A 12968-nucleotide genomic window follows, 5' to 3' on the forward strand; every position below is an offset into this window, starting at 1 on the left:
AAAGAAGACCTAAATACCTGGACAGACACACCACGCACATTCCTGGATCAAATGACAGCATTCTTGGTATGGCAGTGCTCCCCAGAGCGATCCATATATTCAACGTGGACTCGATCACAATCCCAGCGGGTTGCTCTGCAGAAACTGACTATCTGCTCCTACAATTCATATGGGAATTCGAGGATCTCAGTAACCAAACCGTAGTTGAAATAGAAGAAAAATTTGAGAGGACTTGTAATTCTCAATTTCAAACCTTACAACTGTATCTCCAGGTGAGATTAGAGGCCATTTTTAAGTTATAATTGTGTTTATCCTTATTTTCTAAATTCTGTACAATGAATATACCTGTTAGAATAAGAAATATAAAAAGTAAGGTATTTTTTAAAACATGCAAACCGATTCATTCATTGGGAAAAAAATATTTTGACTATAAAGATGAAAACAAATATCTAGTGAAAAAGGACTATTTAAAAACAAGAGTGCATTTACATTTTTCGTAAATTGGAACCTGAAAAGCACAAACACATCAAGTTTCTAGGGAGAGTGTTGCAACATATTAATTGTTATTTCCAAAATTCTAATTGAACAATGAAAACTCAAGAAAGGGAAAATCTTGATTGACAGCCAACTGCAAACACATGGAGATCAAAGGCCTAGAAATCATAGTTCCTTTAACTCTGCTACTAACTCAATAGGAGAGGAAATTCCTCACAGAGGGGACAGTGGAATCCCATGCATAAGACAGGATACACACTACAAACTGCACTAGAATTTGGGGTGGTTTCCTTAGAAGAATTCTAAAGTTACAACATTGCTGAAAAACTATAAAAACACTGACAGACAGATTAAAACACACAGTCATATATATTATATAGAAAGATATGAAGTCTGCTCCCATGTTGCATAGAAATACGAACATATTTGTTCATTTATGGGCACTGATTACTTTATCCCAGGTAGAATATTTCAACTAAAATAGATAATCAATAATACACTCCTCTTGTCAAGGCTAGTTGATAAGTTACTCTGCTATGTAAGCATAATGTGTCTAAGATAGATTTAAAATTAGTGAAAAAGATTTTTGTATGGTTTCTTGAACCCTTCTCAAAACACCAAGCTTAATTTTAAAATAAATCTGAGCAGTATTTCTATATGATCTTTTCCCTCGTGAAACGAACAACACAGTCTGTTGTCAAAATTCTTTCCTTACAATGATTCACGAGCACCGTATCCTCACAAAACTGCTGGACAGCAAGGCACTATCCAGACACTGTGACAAAAGAAATGAAACACAAGGAAGACAGTGACCCTATTCTGCAGGGCTAATAATCTGTTCCAACACCGGGTTTTTATTTGATTGGTTTGATTGGTTAGAAAAATAAAATCACTCAAGTACATTCTTCTTTGAGCATTATGTAAATCATGACTCTCTTTTTAGTGTCATGAGCAGGAAAGACTTGAGCATGAATTGATTAGATCAACTAGGCACAATCATCACTGGAGCCTGAGTAATAAATAAGTACATGAGACCTAAAATAAACCTACACAGATCTCTACAAGGAAAATGAAGAGGTGAGTTCCCCAATGAGAAAACAAACAATCAAGAAATCAAAAAAGGAAAACTTTTTCATTAACGATTCCAGGCAGTAGTGGAGCATGGTGGTGAAGATCACAAATGCTGGGGACAAACATGAGGGTCTGAAATCCCACAGCACTGGGTAGCTGTGACACTGATATTTCAGTGAAATTTTCTGCAACTCAGTCTCCTATCCATAGACTGTGGACAACCACAGCACCCATCTCCTAGAACGGTCTTAAGAATTAAGTTATTTTTTATATAAAAGTTTAAATAAAATACCTCAGATTTTAATTACCCCAAAAGCTCAAGGAACAAAGAAAACAGTGATAAATTGGAGTTCATCAAATGTTAAAAATTTGCTTCAAAGGACACCATCCAGAAAGTGAAAAAACAACAGAGAGGAGAAAATTTTTTCAAATTATTTATCTGATTAAGTATTCAGATAAAATAAAAGAAAAAACTCCTACAACTCAAGAAAAAGAGAACTCAATTAAAATGTGAATAAAGTATCTGAAAATGTATTTTTCAAAGAAAATATACAAATGGCCAATAAGCACAATCAAACGATGTTCAATATCATTAGCTGTAAAAGAAATCAAGTCAAAACCACTAGGAGAAACCGCTTCACACTCACTACAATAGGTTATAATAAAAAAATGTGTAACAAGCACTAATGAAGACACAGAGGAAGCGGAGCGCGCAGCCCTTACTGGTGAGGATGTAACACAGCGTGGCCACTTTAGAAAACAGCCTGGCAGGTCCTCAGAGAGTTGAACATTTGGTTTATGAATGACCCAGCATTTCTGCTCTCTGGTCACACAAGTAAGAGAACTGAAAACAAATGTCCACATAAAAACTCCTACAGGAGTATTCACGGTGCCATTACTATTCACACCCAAAAAGCAGAAACAACACAAATGACTATCACCTGATGAATGGGTAAACAGTGGGGCCCGGATATACAGTAGAATATAATTCAGCAATAGCAAAGCATAGAGTACTGACCCAGGCCACAACCTGGAAAAACATTGAAAAAGTTACTCAGTGTGAAAGAAGTCAGTCACAATAGACAGTTCCATTTACATGAAATAACTTGTTTTACATGAAATGTCCAGCACAGGCAAATCCACAGAGAGAGAACAGTGGCTGCCTGGGGCTGGGGGAGGATGAGGAAGATGGGAATGACTGCTTGTGCATACAGGGCTTCCTGTTGGGGGATGAAAATATTCTAAGATTGACTGCGATGCACAATTCTGGGCATTGAGTAAAAACCGCTGTACATTTTAATGGGTGAATTGTATTAAAACTGTTAAGGACAAAAGCACCTAGGGCCAGAACCTTCAAATAGTAAATGCAAATTGCTAACTTTTATTACAGGAAGAAGAAACTGCCCTCAGCATGAAAGCAGGAGATCGGCAAATGTGGGTTAACAGAATTGGACAAGAGCATTTCACTTGAAAGAGTTGCTGAGTGTACACGAAATATTCAGAAATAGGAAAATCAGCTTGACATCACGAAGAAGCATTCTGCTTCAAATGCAGATCAAGGATTCGGCAAGCCCAGCTGCTAGAAATAACCAGAGAAGAAACCTGGTTCTTAAAACAAGCACCAGAGCCAACAAGGAAATGGTGGTGAGGAAAGCAGGCAGCCAAAAATCTGGAACAGTTTGCTACAAATAATTTCTCCATTGAAAATTCAAAAATAAAATGAAAGTGATGCAATGCTGAGCTGGCCTCAAGTTAAAGGGCTTCCTCTGTTGCTCGACAGTACTGTAACCCCGAATATGAGACTCAGGAGAATCAGCATGGCTCCTGGCAGTCCCCAAGTGACTGCCCACCAGCACGCTTACCACCATCACATCTGCCAGGGTTGTATTGCACAGAAGAGACCAACTTCTAAAAGGCCCAGGAAATGTTGACAAGGGAAGAAAAGGCTGCTGTCAGTCCTGGGACAGAGGCCCTGTGAGCAGAGGCCAGAAGGCTGCAGGTGAACTGGAGTAGACCTGGGGCAGGAAGGGACCACGGAAGAGCAGATCTCAATTTTCTACTCTCTCTCCCTCGGGTAGGAGAGATAAAGCCTGCATCCTTCTCACCTGGAACTGTGGGTTCTGGCTGGCAGAAGTCTTACGTACAGGGAATGAATACTCAAGACTCTGTGGAAAAAGTCAAGAAAGCGAGAGGGCGTAGGGACCCAACTCCACGATTCTCTCAAATGCTCTCACATTTATTGTGTATAATCAAAGGAAAACGTCATTAACAGTTGTGTGATAGTAAGCAGGAACTTGGGGAAAGAAGGATGAGACAGAGATTGTAGAATCCACCATGAGTACAAAGGCTTAGTGTATCTTTAGGGAAGTCATGGGGTGAGGGGAATAAGATACATTCTTTAGACATGTGAATTACAAAGCAGACCACCAGACCAGCTAGGTCCTTGTTTGGGGGATAATAGAGTATCTAACTGCACACAAGCCCAGCCTTTATAGCTGAGGGCCTGGGTCATTGCTTTGCGATGAGCAGAGTGCTATCTAAAACCTCATCTACGCAAGCAAAGCATTATCTCTGCTTTTTAAGGCAAGGAGACAGGAGTGAGTATGCACAGGGCCCTGCTTGCAAAGCAGTTACTAAGTATATGTTTTCTTCTTAAATTTGACAGGCGGCTGGGGTCTGTTAAAATTTGTTAACCCAATCATGGGCTCCCACATGGAACCATTATGGAGGACACCCTAGGGTGACAAATCCTGGCTCTGGGTCTTTTCCTGCCAGCTTCAGCCACTCTAGCAGAGTCTAGGCACATTCCTGAATAATGATCATACAGAACCACCCACACTGTTAACTCCTGGTGCTTGAAACTTAATTTTAGCTCTACACAACTTAACGTAGAAAAGTTTCAGAAATAAAAGATATTATATTTATTTTATATCTCATCATAGGACTGATTTTTCTGATTGCTCTAAGCTGCTTCTTCTTGGTAAAGCACCTAATTCTGCAGGTGAATTCAGTACTTTCTTTGGGCATAACTAGCCAGTTTGGGCTCGCTAACTTCTATTGGTCAAATACCGATACACTTAATTGATTTCATTGTTAATCAATTTCAGCTGGGAGCAGATGGAGTGTCACTCTGTTCCTCAGCCCACCCTCAACTCTTTATCATCAGCAACTCAGGCCTCCGGAAACCAAAAAAAGCTTTTGTTTCCCTTCTACAGTTTCAACAAACCCAACAGGATACATAAGCCTGGAGAAAGAATTCAAAACAAATGTTAAAACAAAAAATCAATAAACCTGAAGCAACTCCATCTCCGAATCATGATACACAATGACATGAGATTAAGTGTGTCAGGCACAAAGCATGGGTGAGCCTGACCACCTGATTTCTATTCTTCAAAGGAAGGAAAGTTTTCCTATTTTTTATTATCACTCTGTCATTGTTTCTGATTAAGCCAAAAACTAGTTTATGAAATAATTAAGCATTGAAATAACAGATTTTGGTTGTATCAATTACAGAAGGCATTCAGAGGTGTTAGGAAAAACCACCTCTGTAAAAAATGTCTTCCACTGTGAAGAACACGTATACAAAATGCAACAGAGAATTCAAGCTCTTGTGGAGAGGAGTAAAAGCCACAGAAACAAAGCAAAGTCATTACTATGAGTCAACTCAAAATTCACTGGACAATCATGTTCAATGCATTCAATGAAATTTAAAGGCATACTGCAAACCATACACTTAATGATCTGCAGGCTAGAGGAAGAATTTCTCTCTTTAACACACAAGATTAATCAACAGGGTGCCCCACCAAACAAGGACCAAAGAACAATCAGGTTTTTAACAATTCTGAAATATCAGCATTTTCTAAAGATCAAAATCCAGAAATTTTAAACATTCATTCACACCACAATGAAACAAGCACTTAAAAAAAAAACCCAAAGAAAATAAGCACGTAGAACATGTACATAGATCAATGAGTATTTCTTGTGACGCTGGAAGAAACAGGCTATAGTCTTTTGCTTGAGAAATAAAACTACTTTTAAAGATAAATGCTAAAACACATTTCATCATTCATGTTGCCTTGAAAAATCTGAGGCACTTGTATCTGATTAGAAAAGCAATTCTGAGTAATAGTGTGTTACAATTCAGTGCCAGTTTGCTTTAGAAGAAAAGAGAAAAGAAAAGCTACTGTTTCTCATATCCTGCACAAAGTGTGAAGTGTCTCCCTGCCTCTTTCTCCTCCCGTTTTCTAAGCTCATGCTTCCCAACCCTTCTGAAACAACTATGAGAACCTCTTATTCCCGCCAATATGCCAAATGACAAAAGAAAATCAATTTATTTGTGTAAGTATATGCTTATACCTTGAACTGGAAGAGAAAGATATCAGAAGTCTATATGGAACTTATTTCTACATTCCTGAAATCACACACACAAACGTTCACACAGACACAGACACAGACACATACCCCCTGGATTACTGGGAAATTCACAAGGTTATGATTTCCATCTTCTAGAAGATAACTTTGTAGTTAGATTAAAATACAAAACTGTCAGCTTTGGAAAGCCTTGATCACCTGCTAAACCATCCAAATATCAAAGAGACCCAATTAGCCTTCTCGGTAGAATGTAATTTCCCATGATGGCAAAACATACCCTAAGAAGTACTGGATCCAAGTCTCGTGTTTATCACTAGCTATGATCGTTTTTAAGCACATTAACAGATTCAGAAACCTATGTCTCAACAGCATTTATTCTTATTGAAATAGTATACGTGTTCAATTGCCTATACAGAGACCAGGTCCCATGATGGAGTTTAAGAGCTATTTTGTGTATTGCAATATTTATTTTTAAGTGCAGACAAGGAGGGTGGGTATTACTCAGTTGTAGAGCACCTGCATAGCATGCACAATGTCCTTGCTTCAGTCCCCAGTACCTCAAAAAAAAAAAATAAAATAAGGGCATATTTAAAAATGAGTAAAGTTATAAAAAAATGCAGACTAAAAACCACTGCAATCTAGGAGACACAATTACAATAAAAAAACAAGAGTTTCTATCAATTATTGGCTATTTGCCAGTCACAGAGACAACCAGAAATCACACGATGATTCTCAGCAACCCTACTAAGTAGACACGGATGAGAAACCAGGCTCTGCGGATGAGGAGACGGAGCTCAGAGGAGCTGGGGACGCTGACCGTCCTGCTTCCCATGACACCACATCAGCCCAGGGCAAGCGCTGATGAAGCTGCAATGAGGGGACACCCAGCTGCATGGAACCTTGGGGCACTGGGGAGTCCCAGAAAACACTAAAAACTGTTCAGTGAAAAACCAGCTCAAATATAATACACTGTGCCACATTCTTTAAACAGGGAACATGACTGAGAACTTTTTGATGCCTCCGTGTCCTTTCTGCCATCGTCAGTTACTTGCCCTCACAGCGTGACCAGTGATGAACTGGACCCCATATGAAGTGCACTCAGATGGCAGAGCATTTGAAGCTGTTTTATGAAGTTTGTAAGACTCTGTCTATGCTTCACAGTGGCGGTCATCCATCACTTCTCACCGGTGTGGACGTACCACCTGAAATCACTCCTTTCTGCTTTTTAAAATCCCTTCATCTACTCCAGACTTTTCAACAGCAAAGAAGCAGCTAAACCACAGACAGTGGACAGCTTTTCACCAAATTTCTTGAACAGCCCATCGGACTACCTGGAAGCCCTTTACTTTTATTAAACCCACTTCCAGGTACTTCATCATTTTCTGATTGGTGGACTTGGCCTCTGACTGAGCTACTCAGAGAGCTCCCAGCCTCACATCCGTGAGAGGACCCTGCTGTTGGGAGAAATCAGTGAGAAAGGCGTACATCCCCCAGTCAGGTCTGCACAGCTAGAAGTGCCACAACGTGCTAAAAATTTATACCGTCATAACCCCTGGGCTCCCATGGACTGGTTTCACATTAACCAAACTCATGAGACACAGATACAAGAAACCAGAAATTTAACTTTTTAATGTAACAGAAGACGTGAAACTATGAACCAGACTACAATATCAGAGTTCAACCATGAGTATATGTTCTCCTCCACGGCACAATCACGGGCAGGCAGTCACATGGCAAGTGTGGACAGAAGCAGAGCAGGAAGGATTTCTAGATTAATTCAATGGACTAAATTTCTGTTATACCAACAGATCTGCTGCCTGGAAAACAATTAATGCTAATCACGGTGCACTCTTCGTGGACAGTTGCCGAGACACGACTGTGAGCACCTGTGTAACTCTCCTTTCCCTGTCCTTTCTGGGCTAATTGAGGCACAGACGTACAGAAATCGAGGGATGCAGATACATCTAAACACCCAAAGCCCATTCTGGGAGCCACAATACCATACAGCCAGGGTTAAAATACTTGCTCTGCCACTTACTGGTTCTGTGACCTTGGCCAACTTACCCTCTGTGTGCCTCAATTTCCACACTGTAAAACTGGGATAACAATCAAACCTTCCTTACTCGCTTGTTGAGAAGATTGAAGGATTCATTTCTGTAAAACGCTCAGAAAAGAATGTAGCACATTTTTGGTGCTCAACAAATGTCAAATTAATATTACAGTGGTTTACAAGTCTCCTTCCTAATCATCTTCTGTGTTTCCTGGCTAGACTAATACCAAAAGGAAATTTTTATTTCTCCTTTTATAAACTCTTGGGGTGCACCCTTCTGTTCCATCCCACCACCTGTTTAAACTGATGGAAGGGATACCTCCTCCCCACTCCTCTGGGCCATGCAGAGTGCTACTCCCTTCACAGCCCTGACCCCTGGCCCACAGCTAGCCCTCCTCACATTAACAGATTGAGTTGTGATTCCAGGGAGACAAGCAGGGCATGTGAAACCCTTCCTTTCCCTCCAGTGTTGGCCACCCTAGGGAAGCACCCTGGATGCTCAGCTCCATGGCAGAACAGCCCTGTGCATGATGGGGCAGATTCTCTCAAGGGAAGGCTTGTTGTGGCCCAGAGATACCTGGGACAGGGTGAGTCTCTACTTCTGGGACACAGTATCATGACACTCATTTACCCACAGCCCTGAAGTTCATGGAGAACGTGTCTTCATCAGTAACAAAGAAGACATTTAACGCCTGCCTACTCTTTTGTGTCACCTCTCAGTTGGCTGCTGGAGACAACATGTGTATAAGTATTGGTTCCCCTTAGGCCCCAACATATATGAAGTAACAAAAATTTCTGTGGCTTAACGTTGGTCCAGGGCGACTGTGTAACAGTTCTGACTCTGCTGATGCTAAATTATGGGTGTAGGAATTATGGAACCTCCTCAAATATCTTTCATCATAAAATCAGCTTTTCTTATTTTCTTGTTTCTTTGTAATTACCAAAGACTATAAAATGATGGCTTCACACAAAACAGCAGCTAAAGTTTATGAGTTCTCTTGACGTACCCACTGTGTTAAACACGTTACATAATTACTAATTCTCACAATTCTACAAAGCAGATATGAGCGTCCCCTTCTCACAGACGAGGGGAAAACTCAGAACGAGCTGACTCAGGATCATGTGGTTCAGTGGCAGCACGTGCAGGCAAACCCAAGTCAAGAAACTACACCCCTTCATATATGTACCAAATCAACTGCCACCAATTAACACATAGCGGCGGGGTCAATACTCAGGGAACTCAACACACTTTTCAGCTTTATGGTGCTCCAGAGGCAGCTTCTAGCTGTTTTATAAAATCCCGGCTCACTGGTTTCTAACACTAGAAGAAAAGGCCGATTTTGCCATTGTTTGCACAGCAAGTCTGAAATGTTCACAGCGAGATAACAGAATAAAACTATGATATAAGCAGAAAAATTTTTCCAGGTAGAAAGACATAATGGACATTGTGCTATTCTGAAGCATTAAGCAAAGAAATCAAAATAAAATCACATTGTTTAAGCCTTATTTTACAAACAGAAAAATTAAGACTGTAAAAAGTTGCAACAGCGCCACCTATGGCTAAAAAGACCTTCCAGGTTGCCGGGAAACATGCAACACAAAAATTGACTGTAGGATGAGAAACGAGAATCAGATAACTAGAAGCTTATGTAGCATATACTGCACTTTGCTTCGGGGGAATGGACGGGTATTCAGTATTTAATCTGATATTGCTAATACTCCTAAATATAAACAAAAGACATAGGCTCATGAAAATTCATCTTAGAAGTGGAAAGATTCCAGTCCAGCCACTTCATTTTACACGAGGGGAGACTGAGACCTGAGATCTATCCTCCTGGCAATCAGCAGCAAAGCTCTCCTAGGTCTCATGTCTTGCACTGTAGTAAAAACCAACAGAACTGTACTACACCTATATTCATAAAAGTCACGTCTGTATTTTTCCAACAGTAGGTAATCTAAGTATCTTGCAAAATAGTTCTCAAAGAGCCAGGAAATGATACAAGTTTTTTGAAATACAAAAACATTTATTTACATATTAAAACAGCATGAGCTTTATTCTCTATATTAAAAAAGTGACATGTCAAGTCAAAATTTTGAAATTTTAAAACCTGAAAAGAGTGCAGAAAAAAATCAAAATATTCTTTAATCACAAAAGAGAGAAGCTTATTCCCAGAAAATAATCAATGTGGATTTTTCTAAACTTAATGGTTCTGGTCAGAATCCGGAGAAATTAAATGTCTGATGGATGGTTACACGGCAACATGAATTCTGAGCTGTAACAATACACATTCTGTGTAAATAATCTTCAAGGTCGTCTGCTTAAGGCAATTTAAGTAGTCCCTGTCTCACTAGAATGACACAGATTTCAATAAAGCTTCATACTGCACTTAAAAAAACTGAATCCTAGTTACTTTAAGCCATATTAATGTATATCATATATATACATATTGAATATGCATCAGAAATAAGCTACCCTTTTTAGTATTCAGAGTTGATACTTCTAAACTATCAGTCACTGTGACAGCACATTTTTATTAAGCACCTATACGGTGCCTTGTATACAAGGCGTCCAGCTCTCACAGCCAGACAAGGTAAACCATATTACTCAGATTTCACAAATGACGAAATATACTTAAGCCAGGTAAACAACTAAGATATTCATCATCAGGAAAGAAAAGAGTAAGGATTTTACTTACAATACTCACTGACAAAGTTTTCTTTCATACTAAGACTATATAAAACAAATTCAGTGTTTGGAAATTTTTCAGTAAATAAACACCACTAGAAAAAAAAAGTAACATCATTAGCAACAGTTGGACTTTCAAAGACCACTTCTCTCTTGCACAATAGTTATTTTAAATGTTTTGTTTTTAGTTCTCACAAAGCACTAAATTAAAAAAATATTACCTTTAAAGTCATTACCTGAGAATAAAACATTTGTGAAAATGTACAATTTTAATTTATGTCACTCTGCCTCACATTCTCACTGGTGTCTCTCCTTTGAAGACCTCATCAGGCTGAGATAGCTAAAATCGGTCATTTATGGACTCACAGGAGTTCGGGAAAACACTCAACAGGAGGCTGATTAGAGGAGCAATTGAGAATTCATCCTGTGCAGCCTGGATTCCAGCATCGAGCTAGCCACCGCCAGCTGCGTGTGATTTGGGGCAAGCTGGCCCATCTCTCAATCCCTCAGCTACAAAAAAGGAGACACTGATACCTACAATCAAACACCTGCTATGAAGTAAAATATGAGCAAAGCATTTTAGCCTCAGTTAGGCGTCCACTCACAGCGAGTTTGGTCATTATGATGATGAGGATGGCAGTTAATAAATTAAGCTCGACCAAACAGGAGATATCACCTTAAAGGAGAAACATTCTAAGTCCATGAGAATTTCCTTTTGGATGGATTGCAGAATATTCTATAGATTTTTTTTTAATAAAACATATTTTGTCCATTAATTGTAGATTTACAGGTTCATGGACAAGTCTCCAGAAAAAGAATTAGAGGCCTCTAACCTCTGAAAACTAAGATGTAAATTTAAAAAAAAATCAGGGAAGAGATTATACCTCATTTGGGAGAGTATGTGCTTAGCATGCATGAGGCCCTCAGTTCAGTCCCCAGTAACTCCATCTAAAAACTTTGTTTTTTAAGAAATAGAGAATTAAAGCAAAAAGATGGAGGAATAGGGAATTTTTTAGAGACTCATCTCAGATTTAAGATGGGGAAGAAACCATCCAATTCTCAGAAGAAATCTTGAGGACTATGTAAACTGGATCTGAGATGTCTAGTCTTTTAACATTATTCATGAAATCATATTACCAAGTCTTAAAACTACCTGATAACCCACAGTGGTGATACTGATCATAACAGCTACCATCACGTATTGAGCTCCGGCTAGGACTGCTCTGTTCTGACATCTCTGCCCCTGAGGCCTCACCAGGCGGAGAGCACTAAATTCGGTCATTTATGAGCATCTCGTGTAAGTCCTCCATTTGTGCTTCTCACTCTCCCCTCACCAGCTCCTCTGAGGGAAGCACTGTTATCATCTTCCCCACCCACAGATAAGGCCACTGAGGCACAGAGACTAAACCTGTTCCAGGCCACATTGGCATTAAAGGACGTCTGTATTTCTGCTGTTTTGCTTTTCACAAAGGAATCTGATGTATCAATTCAAGGCAGACTGTTAAATAATCAAGTCTGTCAGGTCTTCACCTCAAAGAGCAGATACTATAAATTCCTGATGTAGGATGAGGCTGCCGCCACAAACTGACTCAGCTTGAAATTAATATCCAAGATGAAGCAGCGGATACACGTAAATAATCACAATTGTCAACTCTGCTCACGGGTCTGGGCCCTTCACTGCCTGAAAGGGGGTGAAATCCCCACCCGTGTCTGGGAGGGAAGCCCGGCTCTTCCCGGGCTCACCCAGGCTTCATGGGCTATTTACCCCCACAGACTAGCCTCAACGGTTAAAAGCTCTCAAGATTTTTACACCAGGCAAAACTGAAAGACATTTCTGCAGATGGAGCACTTTCTCAGGCTTAAATTTTTTTGCCTACACTCAGCCAGAGGGAGAAAAGGAACAGAACTCTACAAAGTCTCTGACCCTCACCACTCACAGGAGTAGAATGACCACAGCAGAAGATGGCACTTCACATTGCAGGATGAGAACAAAATAAAGATGCCCCAACAACAGGCACTCCCAGACACAGCGCTCAGCAGTCTTCTGCACAATCACGGTTGTGCAGCCCTCATCACCTTCTATTTCCAGAACACTTCACCAGCCCAAAAGAATCCCCCTATCACTAGCATTCACTCCTTAATCCCCCTCCACTCAGCCCCTTCCAACCATCACCTGCTCTCTGCCTCTGCATGTGCCTATTCTGGGCATTTCAGATCACTGAAATCAACAATTTGTGACCGTTTGTGTCTGCTTCCTTTCAAGTAACAAGCTGTTATCAAGGCTTGTATATTTTG

General features: G+C 40.1%; 1 protein-coding gene and 1 long non-coding RNA gene across 2 annotated transcripts in view; one reads left to right on the plus strand and one right to left on the minus strand.

Annotated features, from left to right (window-relative positions):
- LOC140699559 (uncharacterized) overlaps nucleotides 1-12968 on the minus strand; it is a 135197-nt gene that overhangs the window by 40582 nt on the left and 81647 nt on the right. The window contains exons 12-13 of the mRNA XM_072972211.1: nucleotides 254-345; nucleotides 18-158 (exon numbers count right to left, since the gene is read on the minus strand). The gene's annotated coding sequence lies outside the window, so the exon portion shown is untranslated. The remainder of the gene's footprint in view (nucleotides 1-17; nucleotides 159-253; nucleotides 346-12968) is intronic.
- The window catches only part of LOC140699600 (uncharacterized), a 60954-nt gene that overhangs the window by 21562 nt on the left and 26424 nt on the right, over nucleotides 1-12968 (plus strand). The gene's annotated exons all lie outside the window — the stretch shown is intronic.

This window comes from Vicugna pacos, chromosome 11 (genome assembly GCF_048564905.1).
Source record: "Vicugna pacos chromosome 11, VicPac4, whole genome shotgun sequence".
Lineage (NCBI taxonomy): Eukaryota > Metazoa > Chordata > Mammalia > Artiodactyla > Camelidae > Vicugna > Vicugna pacos.